The 12,482-nt window shown below is 43.4% G+C and overlaps 1 long non-coding RNA gene across 2 annotated transcripts; it reads left to right on the top strand.

Annotated features, from left to right (window-relative positions):
- The first annotated feature begins 4,352 nt into the window (after window positions 1-4,352).
- On the top strand, window positions 4,353-7,366 carry LOC112236074. 2 transcript variants are annotated; one of them, XR_002951157.2, is made up of 5 exons: window positions 4,353-4,844; window positions 5,723-5,919; window positions 6,095-6,265; window positions 6,439-6,489; window positions 6,718-7,366. It is a non-coding gene; the product is annotated as an uncharacterized LOC112236074 (long non-coding RNA). The 2 variants fall into 2 exon arrangements; XR_002951156.2 differs by lacking the exon at window positions 4,353-4,844 and having other exon boundaries at window positions 5,188-5,919.
- Window positions 7,367-12,482: the final 5,116 nt, after the last annotated feature.

Below are 12,482 nucleotides of genomic sequence, written 5' to 3'. Positions count from 1 at the left end.
CCTTTTAATGTCCCATTTCCCTTGTTTAATCTCAGTATGGAATGGCAATGATAAGTGAGGTAAATGGCACAATATAAAAGTGTAAAGTGTATGCCGTATGTTCACCTTATAACACGGAGAATGATAGTCGTCATTGCAAAAAAGCATGGATACAAATACAGAATATAAACTCTGGTATTTAGTAAGCTGTAATTATTTTAATAGGGACCAGCAGGAGAGAGCAGACTCACCTGTTCCCAGCTGTGTGTCCATGAAGAGTGACCTGTCAATAATAACTCCATTATTATTTCAGTGAGGGAGTCTTTCCTACTGAACAGAGGTGAGTGGCTCAGGTTGTATTGAGGTATTTTGGACAAGCTTTACTGTATGACTTTGTAAGGAACTTTAGAAGTATAGATGCCCTCTTTAGTCTAACCTAATGAATAATAGGATACAGAGTGTAAACAGGAAACTTTTGTGGTGTGTCTATATGGGGTTATCTTTAAAACCAACTGTCCATTCACTCATGTTTACAGCAAACCAGGTGTTGGGGCTGTTGGCTGTTTCAGAAATGTAACCACTCTCAAATTTGCAGATGAAGCTATGGATGCAAGGACTGACAGATCACAAGCTCACCATGATTGCTGTTAACAGAGTTTGAAGCTATACAATGTTTTATTACAAAGACTCAAATGACAACAAAAACATACAGTGCCTTGCGAAAGTATTCGGCCCCCTTGAACTTTGCGACCTTTTGCCACATTTCAGGCTTCAAACATAAAGATATAAAATTGTATTTTTTTGTGAAGAATCAACAACAAGTGGGACACAATCATGAAGTGGAACGACATTTATTGGATATTTCAAACTTTTTTAACAAATCAAAAACTGAAAAATTGGGCGTGCAAAATTATTCAGCCCCTTTACTTTCAGTGCAGCAAACTCTCTCCAGAAGTTCAGTGAGGATCTCTGAATGATCCAATGTTGACCTAAATGACTAATGATGATAAATACAATCCACCTGTGTGTAATCAAGTCTCCGTATAAATGCACCTGCACTGTGATAGTCTCAGAGGTCCGTTAAAAGCGCAGAGAGCATCATGAAGAACAAGGACCACACCAGGCAGGTCCGAGATACTGTTGTGAAGAAGTTTAAAGCCGGATTTGGATACAAAAAGATTTCCCAAGCTTTAAACATCCCAAGGAGCACTGTGCAAGCGATAATATTGAAATGGAAGGAGTATCAGACCACTGCAAATCTACCAAGACCTGGCCGTTCCTCTAAACTTTCAGCTCATACAAGGAGAAGACTGATCAGAGATGCAGCCAAGAGGCCCATGATCACTCTGGATGAACTGCAGAGATCTACAGCTGAGGTGGGAGACTCTGTCCATAGGACAACAATCAGTCGTATATTGCACAAATCTGGCCTTTATGGAAGAGTGGCAAGAAGAAAGCCATTTCTTAAAGATATCCATAAAAAGTGTTGTTTAAAGTTTGCCACAAGCTACCTGGGAGACACACCAAACATGTGGAAGAAGGTGCTCTGGTCAGATGAAACGAAAATTGAACTTTTTGGCAACAATGCAAAACGTTATGCTTGGCGTAAAAGCAACACAGCTCATCACCCTGAACACATCATCCCCACTGTCAAACATGGTGGTGGCAGCATCATGGTTTGGGCCTGCTTTTCTTCAGCAGGGACAGGGAAGATGGTTAAAATTGATGGGAAGATGGATGGAGCCAAATACAGGACCATTCTGGAAGAAAACCTGATGGAGTCTGCAAAAGACCTGAGACTGGGACGGAGATTTGTCTTCCAACAAGACAATGATCCAAAACATAAAGCAAAATCTACAATGGAATGGTTCAATATAAAATATAAAATAAAATATAAAAACTATCGGCCTATATCGAATCTTCCATTCCTCTCAAAAATTTTAGAAAAGGCTGTTGCGCAGCAACTTACCGCCTTCCTGAAGACAAACAATGTATACGAAATGCTTCAGTCTGGTTTTAGACCCCATCATAGCACTGAGACGGCACTTGTGAAGGTGGTAAATGACATTTTAATGGCATCGGACCGAGGCTCTGCATCTGTCCTCGTGCTCCTAGACCTTAGTGCTGCTTTTGATACCATCGATCACCACATTCTTTTGGAGAGATTGGAAACCCAAATTGGTCTACACGGACAAGTTCTGGCCTGGTTTAGATCTTATCTGTCGGAAAGATATCAGTTTGTCTCTGTGAATGGTTTGTCCTCTGACAAATCAACTGTAAATTTCGGTGTTCCTCAAGGTTCCGTTTTAGGACCACTATTGTTTTCACTATATATTTTACCTCTTGGGGATGTTATTCGAAAACATAATGTTAACTTTCACTGCTATGCGGATGACACACAGCTGTACATTTCAATGAAACATGGTGACGCCCCAAAATTGCCCTTGCTAGAAGCATGTGTTTCAGACATAAGGAAGTGGATGGCTGCAAACTTTCTACTATTATACTCGGACAAAACAGAGATGCTTGTTCTAGGTCCCAAGAAACAAAGAGATCTTCTGTTGAATCTGACAATTAATCTTAATGGTTGTACAGTCGTCTCAAATAAAACTGTGAAGGACCTCGGCATTACTCTGGACCCTGATCTCTCTTTTGAAGAACATATCAAGACCATTTCAAGGACAGCTTTTTTCCATCTACGTAACATTGCAAAAATCAGAAACTATCTGTCCAAAAATGATGCAGAAAAATTAATCCATGCTTTTGTCACTTCTAGGTTAGACTACTGCAATGCTCTACTTTCCGGCTACCCGGATAAAGCACTAAATAAACTTCAGTTGGTGGTAAATACGGCTGCTAGAATCCTGACTAGAACCAAAAAATTTGATCATATTACTCCAGTGCTAGCCTCTCTACACTGGCTTCCTGTCAAAGCAAGGGCTGATTTCAAGGTTTTACTGCTAACCTACAAAGCATTACATGGGCTTGCTCCTACCTATCTCTCTGATTTGGTCCTGCCGTACATACCTACACGTACGCTATGGTCACAAGACGCAGGCCTCCTAATTGTCCCTAGAATTTCTAAGCAAACAGCTGGAGCCAGGGCTTTCTCCTATAGAGCTCCATTTTTATGGAACGGTCTGCCTACCCATGTCAGAGACGCAAACTCGGTCTCAACCTTTAAGTCTTTACTGAAGACTCATCTCTTCAGTGGGTCATATGATTGAGTGTAGTCTGGCTCAGGAGTGGGAAGGTGAACGGAAAGGCTCTGGAGCAACGAACTGCCCTTGCTGTCTCTGCCTGGCCGGTTCCCCTCTTTCCACTGGGATTCTCTGCCTCTAACCCTATTACAGGGGCTGAGTCACTGGCTTACTGGGGCTCTCTCATGCCGTCCCTGGAAGGGGTGCGTCACCTGAGTGGGTTGATTCACTGATGTGGTCATCCTGTCTGGGTTGGCGCCCCCTTGGGTTGTGTGCCATGGCGGAGATCTTTGTGGGCTATACTCGGCCCTGTCTCAGGATGGTAAGTTGGTGGTTGAAGATATCCCTCTAGTGGTGTGGGGGCTCTGCTTTGGCAAAGTGGGTGGGGTTATATCCTTCCTGTTTGGCCCTGTCCGGGGTGTCCTCGGATGGGTCCACAGTGTCTCCTGACCCCTCCTGTCTCAGCCTCCAGTATTTATGCTGCAGTAGTTTATGTGTCGGGGGCTAGGGTCAGTTTGTTATATCTGGAGTACTTCTCCTGTCCTATTCGGTGTCCTGTGTGAATCTAAGTGTGCGTTCTCTAATTCTCTCCTTCTCTCTCTCGGAGGACCTGAGCCCTAGGACCATGCCCCAGGATTACCTGACATGATGACTCCTTGCTGTCCCCAGTCCACCTGGCCGTGCTGCTGCTCCAGTTTCAACTGTTCTGCCTTCTTATTATTCGAACATGCTGATCATTTATGAACATTTGAACATCTTGGCCATGTTCTGTTATAATCTCCACCCGGCACAGCCAGAAGAGGACTGGCCACCCCACATATGCTCTCTCTAATTCTCTCTTTTTTTCTCTCTCGGGGGACCTGAGCCCTAGGACCATGCCCCAGGACTACCTGACATGATGACTCCTTGCTGTCCCCAGTCCATCTGACCGTGCTGCTGCTCCAGTTTCAACTGTTCTGCCTTATTATTATACGACCATGCTGGTCATTTATGAACATTTGAACATCTTGGCCATGTTCTGTTATAATCTCCACCCGGCACAGCCAGAAGAGGACTGGCCACCCCACATAGCCTGGTTCCTCTCTAGGTTTCTTCCTAGGTTTTGGCCTTTCTAGGGAGTTTTTCCTAGCCACCGTGCTTCTACACCTGCATTGCTTGCTGTTTGGGGTTTTAGGCTGGGTTTCTGTACAGCACTTTGAGATATCAGCTGATGTACGAAGGGCTATATAAATAAATAAATAAATAAATAAATAAATACAATTTGATTTGATTTGACCTGGACCTCTTCCTCAGCTTCCTTCTCAGCCTCTCTCTGGAGTCCAATCAGACTCTGTTAAGAGGTCTACCAACACAGACAAGAAGCAGCTCACAGAGCCATAAGGAAACGGTAGAATACATCAAGGAGAACCCCTCTCCAGAGAAGTGCATCAGCCTGTTACACTGTCTGAATGAGCTGAATGACCATTTAGTGGAGGAGATCCAAAGGCACCTGGGATCGGGAATTCTCTCTAAGGCCAAACATTCACCTGCAGAGTGGTCAGCTCTGGTCTTTGTGTTGCTGACCTCAGAAGAGATGCTGGACATTTTCGACCTGAGAAAATACTCTGGTTCAGAGGAGGGTCTGCTGAGGCTGCTGCCAGTGGTCAAAGCCTCCAGAGTAGTGCTGTAAGTACTGTGAAACCTCAATGTATTTATAAAACATTATTTATGTACTGTAAGAGAAGCAATCTCACGTTGTTATAATGTCTTATTACATTCGAAACTAGTTTGGAGATATGAATCACTAAGCCACTTTATATAATGTTTACATACCCTACATTACTCATCTCATATGTATATACTGTACTCTATACCATCTACTGCATCTTGCCTATGCCGCTCGGGCCATCGCTCACCCATATATTTATATGTACATATTCTTATTCATTCCTTTACACTTTTGTGTATAAGGTAGTTGTTGTGAAATTGTTAGGTTAGATTACTCGTTGGATATTACTGCATGGTCGGAACTAGAAGCACAAGCATTTCACTACACTCGCATTAACATCTGCTAAAAATGTGTATGTGACCAATAAAATTTGATTTTGATTTGAATGATCTGTTGAAGTAAAGTTTTTTACCAGTTTCATTACTCCATGGTTGATTTCTTTCCACCTATCAGTTTTAAGTCTTCAGCATTATTTTTGTCATACATTTTCTTGGAGATCAAAACAGAGATACAATTACTGTAGTTTGTGACACTGACACACCTATGTAGACTCTCTATTACTGTAATGGCATATTATTTGTAATCAGAAGCTTGTGTAGCTAATTTTATTTACAATGACGGCCTACCCCAGCAAACCCGGACCAATTGTGCACCACCCTATGGGACTCCCAATCACAGCCGGATGTGATTCAGTCTGGATTTGAATCAGGGACTGTAGTGACGCCTCTTGCACTGAGATGCAGTGCCTAAAACCACTGCACCATTCATGCCCTAATGGTTTGATACCTTAAAAACTCAAATTAAAGCCATGTTTTTGTCTTCATTTCTTATTCAGACTGATGGGTTACAACCTGACAGAAAAATGCTGTGAAGCACTGGCCTCTTCTCTCAGCTCCTCTCAACTGAGAACGCTGAACCTGAATGATCATGATCTGCAGGATTCAGGAGTGAAGCTGCTCTCTGCTGGACTGAGGAGTCCACGCTGTAAACTGGAAGTTCTTACATGTGTACAATTGGAGTGTAAAGAATTAGGTGACATAACACATTTTTAATACACATTGTATGTTTGCATGTGAATTAATTGTCATAATGGCTTAATAACTTTGAAATCATTTGTCAACTGAATACCGGTGATCATATTTGACATGGGGTGCAACTATGCCACTAGGTGAGTCCAAATCCTTCATTGAATGTTCTCTTCCTGTAGTTTGTTATTATATGGAATCACAGAGGAAGGCTGTGCTTCCTTGACCTCGGCTCCGAGGTCAAACCCCTCACACCTGAGAGAGCTAAATCTGGACTACAGTCACATAGGAGACTCAGGAGTGAAGATTCTCTCTGCTGCACTGGAGCATCCAGACTGTAATGTAAAACTCAGGTAGAAATACAATGTGTGGATGTAAAATTGGTATTTTAGTTAAAAGGTACCTATACAAATCATTGATTGCTCCTGTTCTAGAACAGTAAAGCCCTCCTGTTAAGGTGTGTATTTTCCACACTGAACTTCAAACAAATGTTGTTTGTGTCACTGTGAATCTCTTTCTCTTACAGTCTGAACAATAATGCAGAGCACTGGTTAAAGTCTGGCCTGAAGAAATGTAGGTGTGTAATTGTTTGTTGTAGACCTGACCATCACAAAAACACACACACAGTGAGTTAAGAGAGATCACATTTAGAAGGAGGTATTTTGTGAACTCCCTTGTCAGTTATTTCATTAATAAATAGTCAATTGGATCTCATGATCACTATCAATCAAACATATTTGTCAAAATTACACTAAAAACATATAATTATTTGTAATGTAATTAGTCTATCTGTCTCCCCCATCAGATGCCTATGAGCTGACACTGGACCCAAACACAGCCCACAGACGCCTCTCCGTCTGAGGGGAACATAACGGAGACGGGAGACAGAGGAGAAACCGTATCCTGATCACCCAGACAGATTTCAATGCTGGTCACAGGTTTTGTCTAGACAGAGGAGCAACCATATCCAGATTAGAGTTGCTGTTATCCAATACATGTATGATATAGGCTACTGCACAGTACGCACGACAGACAAACATAAAAGCCCATAGATGTAGCTAGCTATATGCACTCTTAGGTAAATAAATGAAACTCGTGTGAACTGTATTACTGTACTGTATTATACTGTATTATATGGGCTGGAATTACGCACATTGTTCAAACCACGATAAAGCAGAAGAGAACATGCGATTCGTGAGCAGCACGAAAGTTACAAGTATAGGCTAAAGAATTTGATTTCAATTTTGAAATATAATAGGGCCTATTTGTATACTTAGTAGGCTGAAGCACATATACCTTTCATAATATTCCCCTAATGTTATTAGCCTAATAACTCTTTCTCTATTGTTGCTTCATTCCGTCCTCGCTTTTGTTGGATCCTGTGTTTTACATTATAGCCATTAGTGTATATATATGATTAAATATCATCTGATGTTGGTTGTGTGAGGTGTCTGCATTTGTGCACTGGAGCATCATTATGAGATTAAACAACTGCTTGCTACTTGCCTGTTTGTGTGTGACAAGAACTGAGTAACATGGCGTGACCTGCATGTTGCAAAACTGTAGATAACAGCCCAGCAGATGCTTTGTCCTTGTGTTTGTATGTAACAATATTGAGTACATGGTGTGACTTGCTGTATCTTACAAAGTTGTGATAGGGAGAGGGGTGGTCATCATGAGGTTTAACTGAGATGGAAAAATACTGAACAACACAATAGCAGGAACTGAGCAACTGTTCTAACTAGGCTGCGATACCAGAACAGTAAGGATCTATACATCGACGGAGGGAGAACTCCAAGAAGCGCCAAGAGGCGGGGACCCGCCTGAGCGCCTGCAATAGGCTGGGCAAGTTTAAACCACGCCCAGCCTCTACTGTGATAGGCCAACAGACGGGTTGGAACTATGTCTATAACAGTATAAAGAATACTGTTTACATACATCTTGTCAGTTCTCTGTTCTGCCCTGCGTGGTATTACAGTGAGCCCGTATATACGAAAGTTGCATTTGCCATTTATTACTTAGCTAATAAAAAATACATAGTATAAAATCGGTGACTCATTGTTATATTTATCCTGATACCAGATTCGAATTTACGCAACCCTAACAGATGGTGACCACCGACGTGATCTGGTAGAAGGACGACGCTGGAAATTGTCCGGCTGATTGGCCAGTACTGTCGTCGGACGGTGTGTCTCACAAATCCTGACCGGTCAACTAAAAAAGGTAAGCAGACACCTGTTGTGAAAAACTAAAGTTCTGCACATTGGAGTTATCCAAATTTAGTTTTGTGAGACACCTGTTTGATGTAACTTACTAAATTTAAACTATTATGATGTGTGAGATTGGAAAATAGTTGAGAAAGTAATATCTCCATTGGCAACTGCAATTTTATTATTGATCAACAATACTTAATGGTGCATTGTGTATGGGATGTACTAGTATGCCTGGCTGGTAGGTGGTAACAGAGAACACTTACTACATGTATGAATGGTGGGTAACGGGTGACCACCAAAGTGTGAATGGATAGTCTGGGACTACATGTATGAGTGGTGGGTAACGAGTGACCACCAAAGTGTGACTGGATAGTCTGGGACTACATGTATGAGTGGTGGGTAACGAGTGACCACCAAAGTGCCAATGGAAAGCCATATGATGCGAATGTGATGTACTATTTTTATTTTTTTATTTTTTATTTCACCTTTATTTAACCAGGTAGGCTAGTTGAGAACAAGTTCTCATTTGCAACTGCGACCTGGCCAAGATAAAGCATAGCAGTGTGAGCAGACAACACAGAGTTACACATGGAATAAACAATTAACAAGTCAATAACACAGTAGAAAACAAAGGGGGGAGTCTATATACAATTTGTGCAAAAGGCATGAGGAGGTAGGCGAATAATTACAATTTTGCAGATTAACACTGGAGTGATAAATGATCAGATGGTCATGTACAGGTAGAGATATTGGTGTGCAAAAGAGCAGAAAAGTAAATAAGTGAAAACAGTATGGGGATGAGGTAGGTGAAAATGGGTGGGCTATTTACCAATAGACTATGTACAGCAGCAGCGATCGGTTAGCTGCTCCGATAGCTGATGTTTGAAGTTGGTGAGGGAGATAAAAGTCTCCAACTTCAGCGATTTTTGCAATTCGTTCCAGTCACAGGCAGCAGAGTACTGGAACGAAAGGCGGCCAAATGAGGTGTTGGCTTTAGGGATGATCAGTGAGATACACCTGCTGGAGCGCGTGCTACGGATGGGTGTTGCCATCGTGACCAGTGAACTGAGATAAGGCGGAGCTTTACCTAGCATGGACTTGTAGATGACCTGGAGCCAGTGGGTCTGGCGACGAATATGTAACGAGGGCCAGCCGACTAGAGCATACAGGTCGCAGTGGTGGGTGGTATAAGGTGCTTTAGTGACAAAACGGATGGCACTGTGATAGACTGCATCCAGTTTGCTGAGTAGAGTGTTGGAAGCCATTTTGTAGATGACATCGCCGAAGTCGAGGATCGGTAGGATAGTCAGTTTTACTAGGGTAAGCTTGGCGGCGTGAGTGAAGGAGGCTTTGTTGCGGAATAGAAAGCCGACTCTTGATTTGATTTTCGATTGGAGATGTTTGATATGAGTCTGGAAGGAGAGTTTGCAGTCTAGCCAGACACCTAGGTACTTATAGATGTCCACATATTCAAGGTCGGAACCATCCAGGGTGGTGATGCTAGTCGGGCATGCGGGTGCAGGCAGCGATCGGTTGAAAAGCATGCATTTGGTTTTACTAGCGTTTAAGAGCAGTTGGAGGCCACGGAAGGAGTGTTGTATGGCATTGAAGCTTGTTTGGAGGTTAGATAGCACAGTGTCCAATGACGGGCCGAAAGTATATAGAATGGTGTCGTCTGCGTAGAGGTGGATCAGGGAATCGCCCGCAGCAAGAGCAACATCATTGATATATACAGAGAAAAGAGTCGGCCCGAGAATTGGACCCTGTGGCACCCCCATAGAGACTGCCAGAGGACCGGACAGCATGCCCTCCGATTTGACACACTGAACTCTGTCTGCAAAGTAATTGGTGAACCAGGCAAGGCAGTCATCCGAAAAACCGAGGCTACTGAGTCTGCCGATAAGAATATGGTGATTGACAGAGTCGAAAGCCTTGGCAAGGTCAATGAAGACGGCTGCACAGTACTGTCTTTTATCGATGGCGGTTATGATATCGTTTAGTACCTTGAGTGTGGCTGAGGTGCACCCGTGACCGGCTCGGAAACCAGATTGCACAGCGGAGAAGGTACGGTGGGATTCGAGATGGTCAGTGACCTGTTTGTTGACTTGGCTTTCGAAGACCTTAGATAGGCAGGGCAGGATGGATATAGGTCTGTAACAGTTTGGGTCCAGGGTGTCTCCCCTTTGAAGAGGGGGATGACTGCGGCAGCTTTCCAATCCTTGGGGATCTCAGACGATATGAAAGAGAGGTTGAACAGGCTGGTAATAGGGGTTGCGACAATGGCGGCGGAAAGTTTCAGAAATAGGGGGTCCAGATTGTCAAGCCCAGCTGATTTGTACGGGTCCAGGTTTTGCAGCTCTTTCAGAACATCTGCTATCTGGATTTGGGTAAAGGAGAACCTGGAGAGGCTTGGGCGAGGAGCTGCCGGGGGCGGAGCTGTTGGCCGAGGTTGGAGTAGCCAGGCGGAAGGCATGGCCAGCCGTTGAGAAATGCTTATTGAAGTTTTCGATAATCATGGATTTATCGGTGGTGACCGTGTTACCTAGCCTCAGTACAGTGGGCAGCTGGGAGGAGGTGCTCTTGTTCTCCATGGACTTCACAGTGTCCCAGAACTTTTTGGAGTTGGAGCTACAGGATGCAAACTTCTGCCTGAAGAAGCTGGCCTTAGCTTTCCTGACTGACTGCGTGTATTGGTTCCGGACTTCCCTGAACAGTTGCATATCCCGGGGACTATTCGATGCTATTGCAGTCCGCCACAGGATGTTTTTGTGCTGGTCGAGGGCAGTCAGGTCTGGGGTGAACCAAGGACTGTATCTGTTCTTAGTTCTGCATTTTTTGAACGGAGCATGCTTATCTAAAATGGTGAGGAAGTTACTTTTAAAGAATGACCAGGCATCCTCAACTGACTGGATGAGGTCAATGTCCTTCCAGGATACCCGGGCCAGGTCGATTAGAAAGGCCTGCTCACAGAAGTGTTTTAGGGAGCGTTTGACAGTGATGAGGGGTGGTCGTTTGACTGCGGCTCCGTAGCGGATACAGGCAATGAGGCAGTGATCGCTGAGATCCTGGTTGAAGACAGCGGAGGTGTATTTGGAGGGCCAGTTGGTCAGGATGACGTCTATGAGGGTGCCCTTGTTTACAGAGTTAGGGTTGTACCTGGTGGGTTCCTTGATGATTTGTGTGAGATTGAGGGCATCTAGCTTAGATTGTAGGACTGGCGGGGTGTTAAGCATATCCCAGTTTAGGTCACCTATGTACTAGGCAGGGCTAAGTGTTTATGATGGATAATTAAATTGATTACTTGGACTTGAGACCGATTTAGCCTTAAGGAGAGGGTCTCTCTAAGGTCCTGACAAAGCATAGGTGTGTGTGAAGTACATCGGGGAGTAAAGTCGGCGCACTGACTACCAAGTTTGAGTGAGGCATTAAGTTGTACTAGAAACGTGATCCGGTTGATACGTTAGTCATATGGGGTGATTGTATTTTTTATTTTGTACATTTGGTATTGAAGTAAAGGTGATAATCCCGGGGACACTAGACTACTTAATACCCTAGGGGACCCACAGTGCATAATTGAGTTCTTACTTTAGACCTAATTGGGAGCTGATTTAGCCGTAAGGAAAGGGTACCACTTGGGTTTGAGTAAAGGCATAGGTTGTTGACAGTATTGTTGTGTACATAAAATGTCGTTGGAAATAGAAAAGGTGTTGAAAACGCTGAAGTCCACTTTAGAAGTGAATGGAGGTAAAGAAAGTACAGAGTGGAAGAGACGGGGTGAGAAGCTGTACAGAGAATGGACAGAAGGCGGGGCCATTGCGTCTCCCACTGGTCTGCTTGCTGGGGTGAATGAAGATTTGTGTGTGTATGGTGTAAATTGAAGCTTACTGGCATGAATGAAGATTTGTGTGTGTATGGTGTAAGTTGAAGCTTACTGGCATAAATGAAGATTTGTGAGACTCAAATCGTGTGCATGAAATACGCTTGATATTTAGTCGGGGACTAATATCGGTATGAATGAGGTCGGGGACCAAGCGAGTGTGGTACATTAGGTATTTCAGTTGGAGCTGGTACCGGTGAGAATGTTGAAAAAGTTGAAAAAGTCGCAGGCTTGCTGATGAGATGTTTGCACAGAGTTATATCATAGAATATTGAGGGGGTGTGCATGACTGTTGGAAAAAGTGTTAAACTCTATTAACGTAAAATTCTGTGTGTAGATTTATATTATGAGGTTTGAACTATACTAATATTGTAGAATTACATAATCAACATCTGAACATACTTACGTTAAACATTAATTGAGCCACTGAGTAATAGATAAGATATACACTAGGTACGGGGCGACGGGTGTGGTCGATGT

Source organism: Oncorhynchus tshawytscha, linkage group LG23 (genome assembly GCF_018296145.1).
Source record: "Oncorhynchus tshawytscha isolate Ot180627B linkage group LG23, Otsh_v2.0, whole genome shotgun sequence".
NCBI lineage: Eukaryota > Metazoa > Chordata > Actinopteri > Salmoniformes > Salmonidae > Oncorhynchus > Oncorhynchus tshawytscha.
Note: the sequence above shows the minus strand (reverse complement) of the source record. Positions and strands in the feature narration are given on the sequence as shown.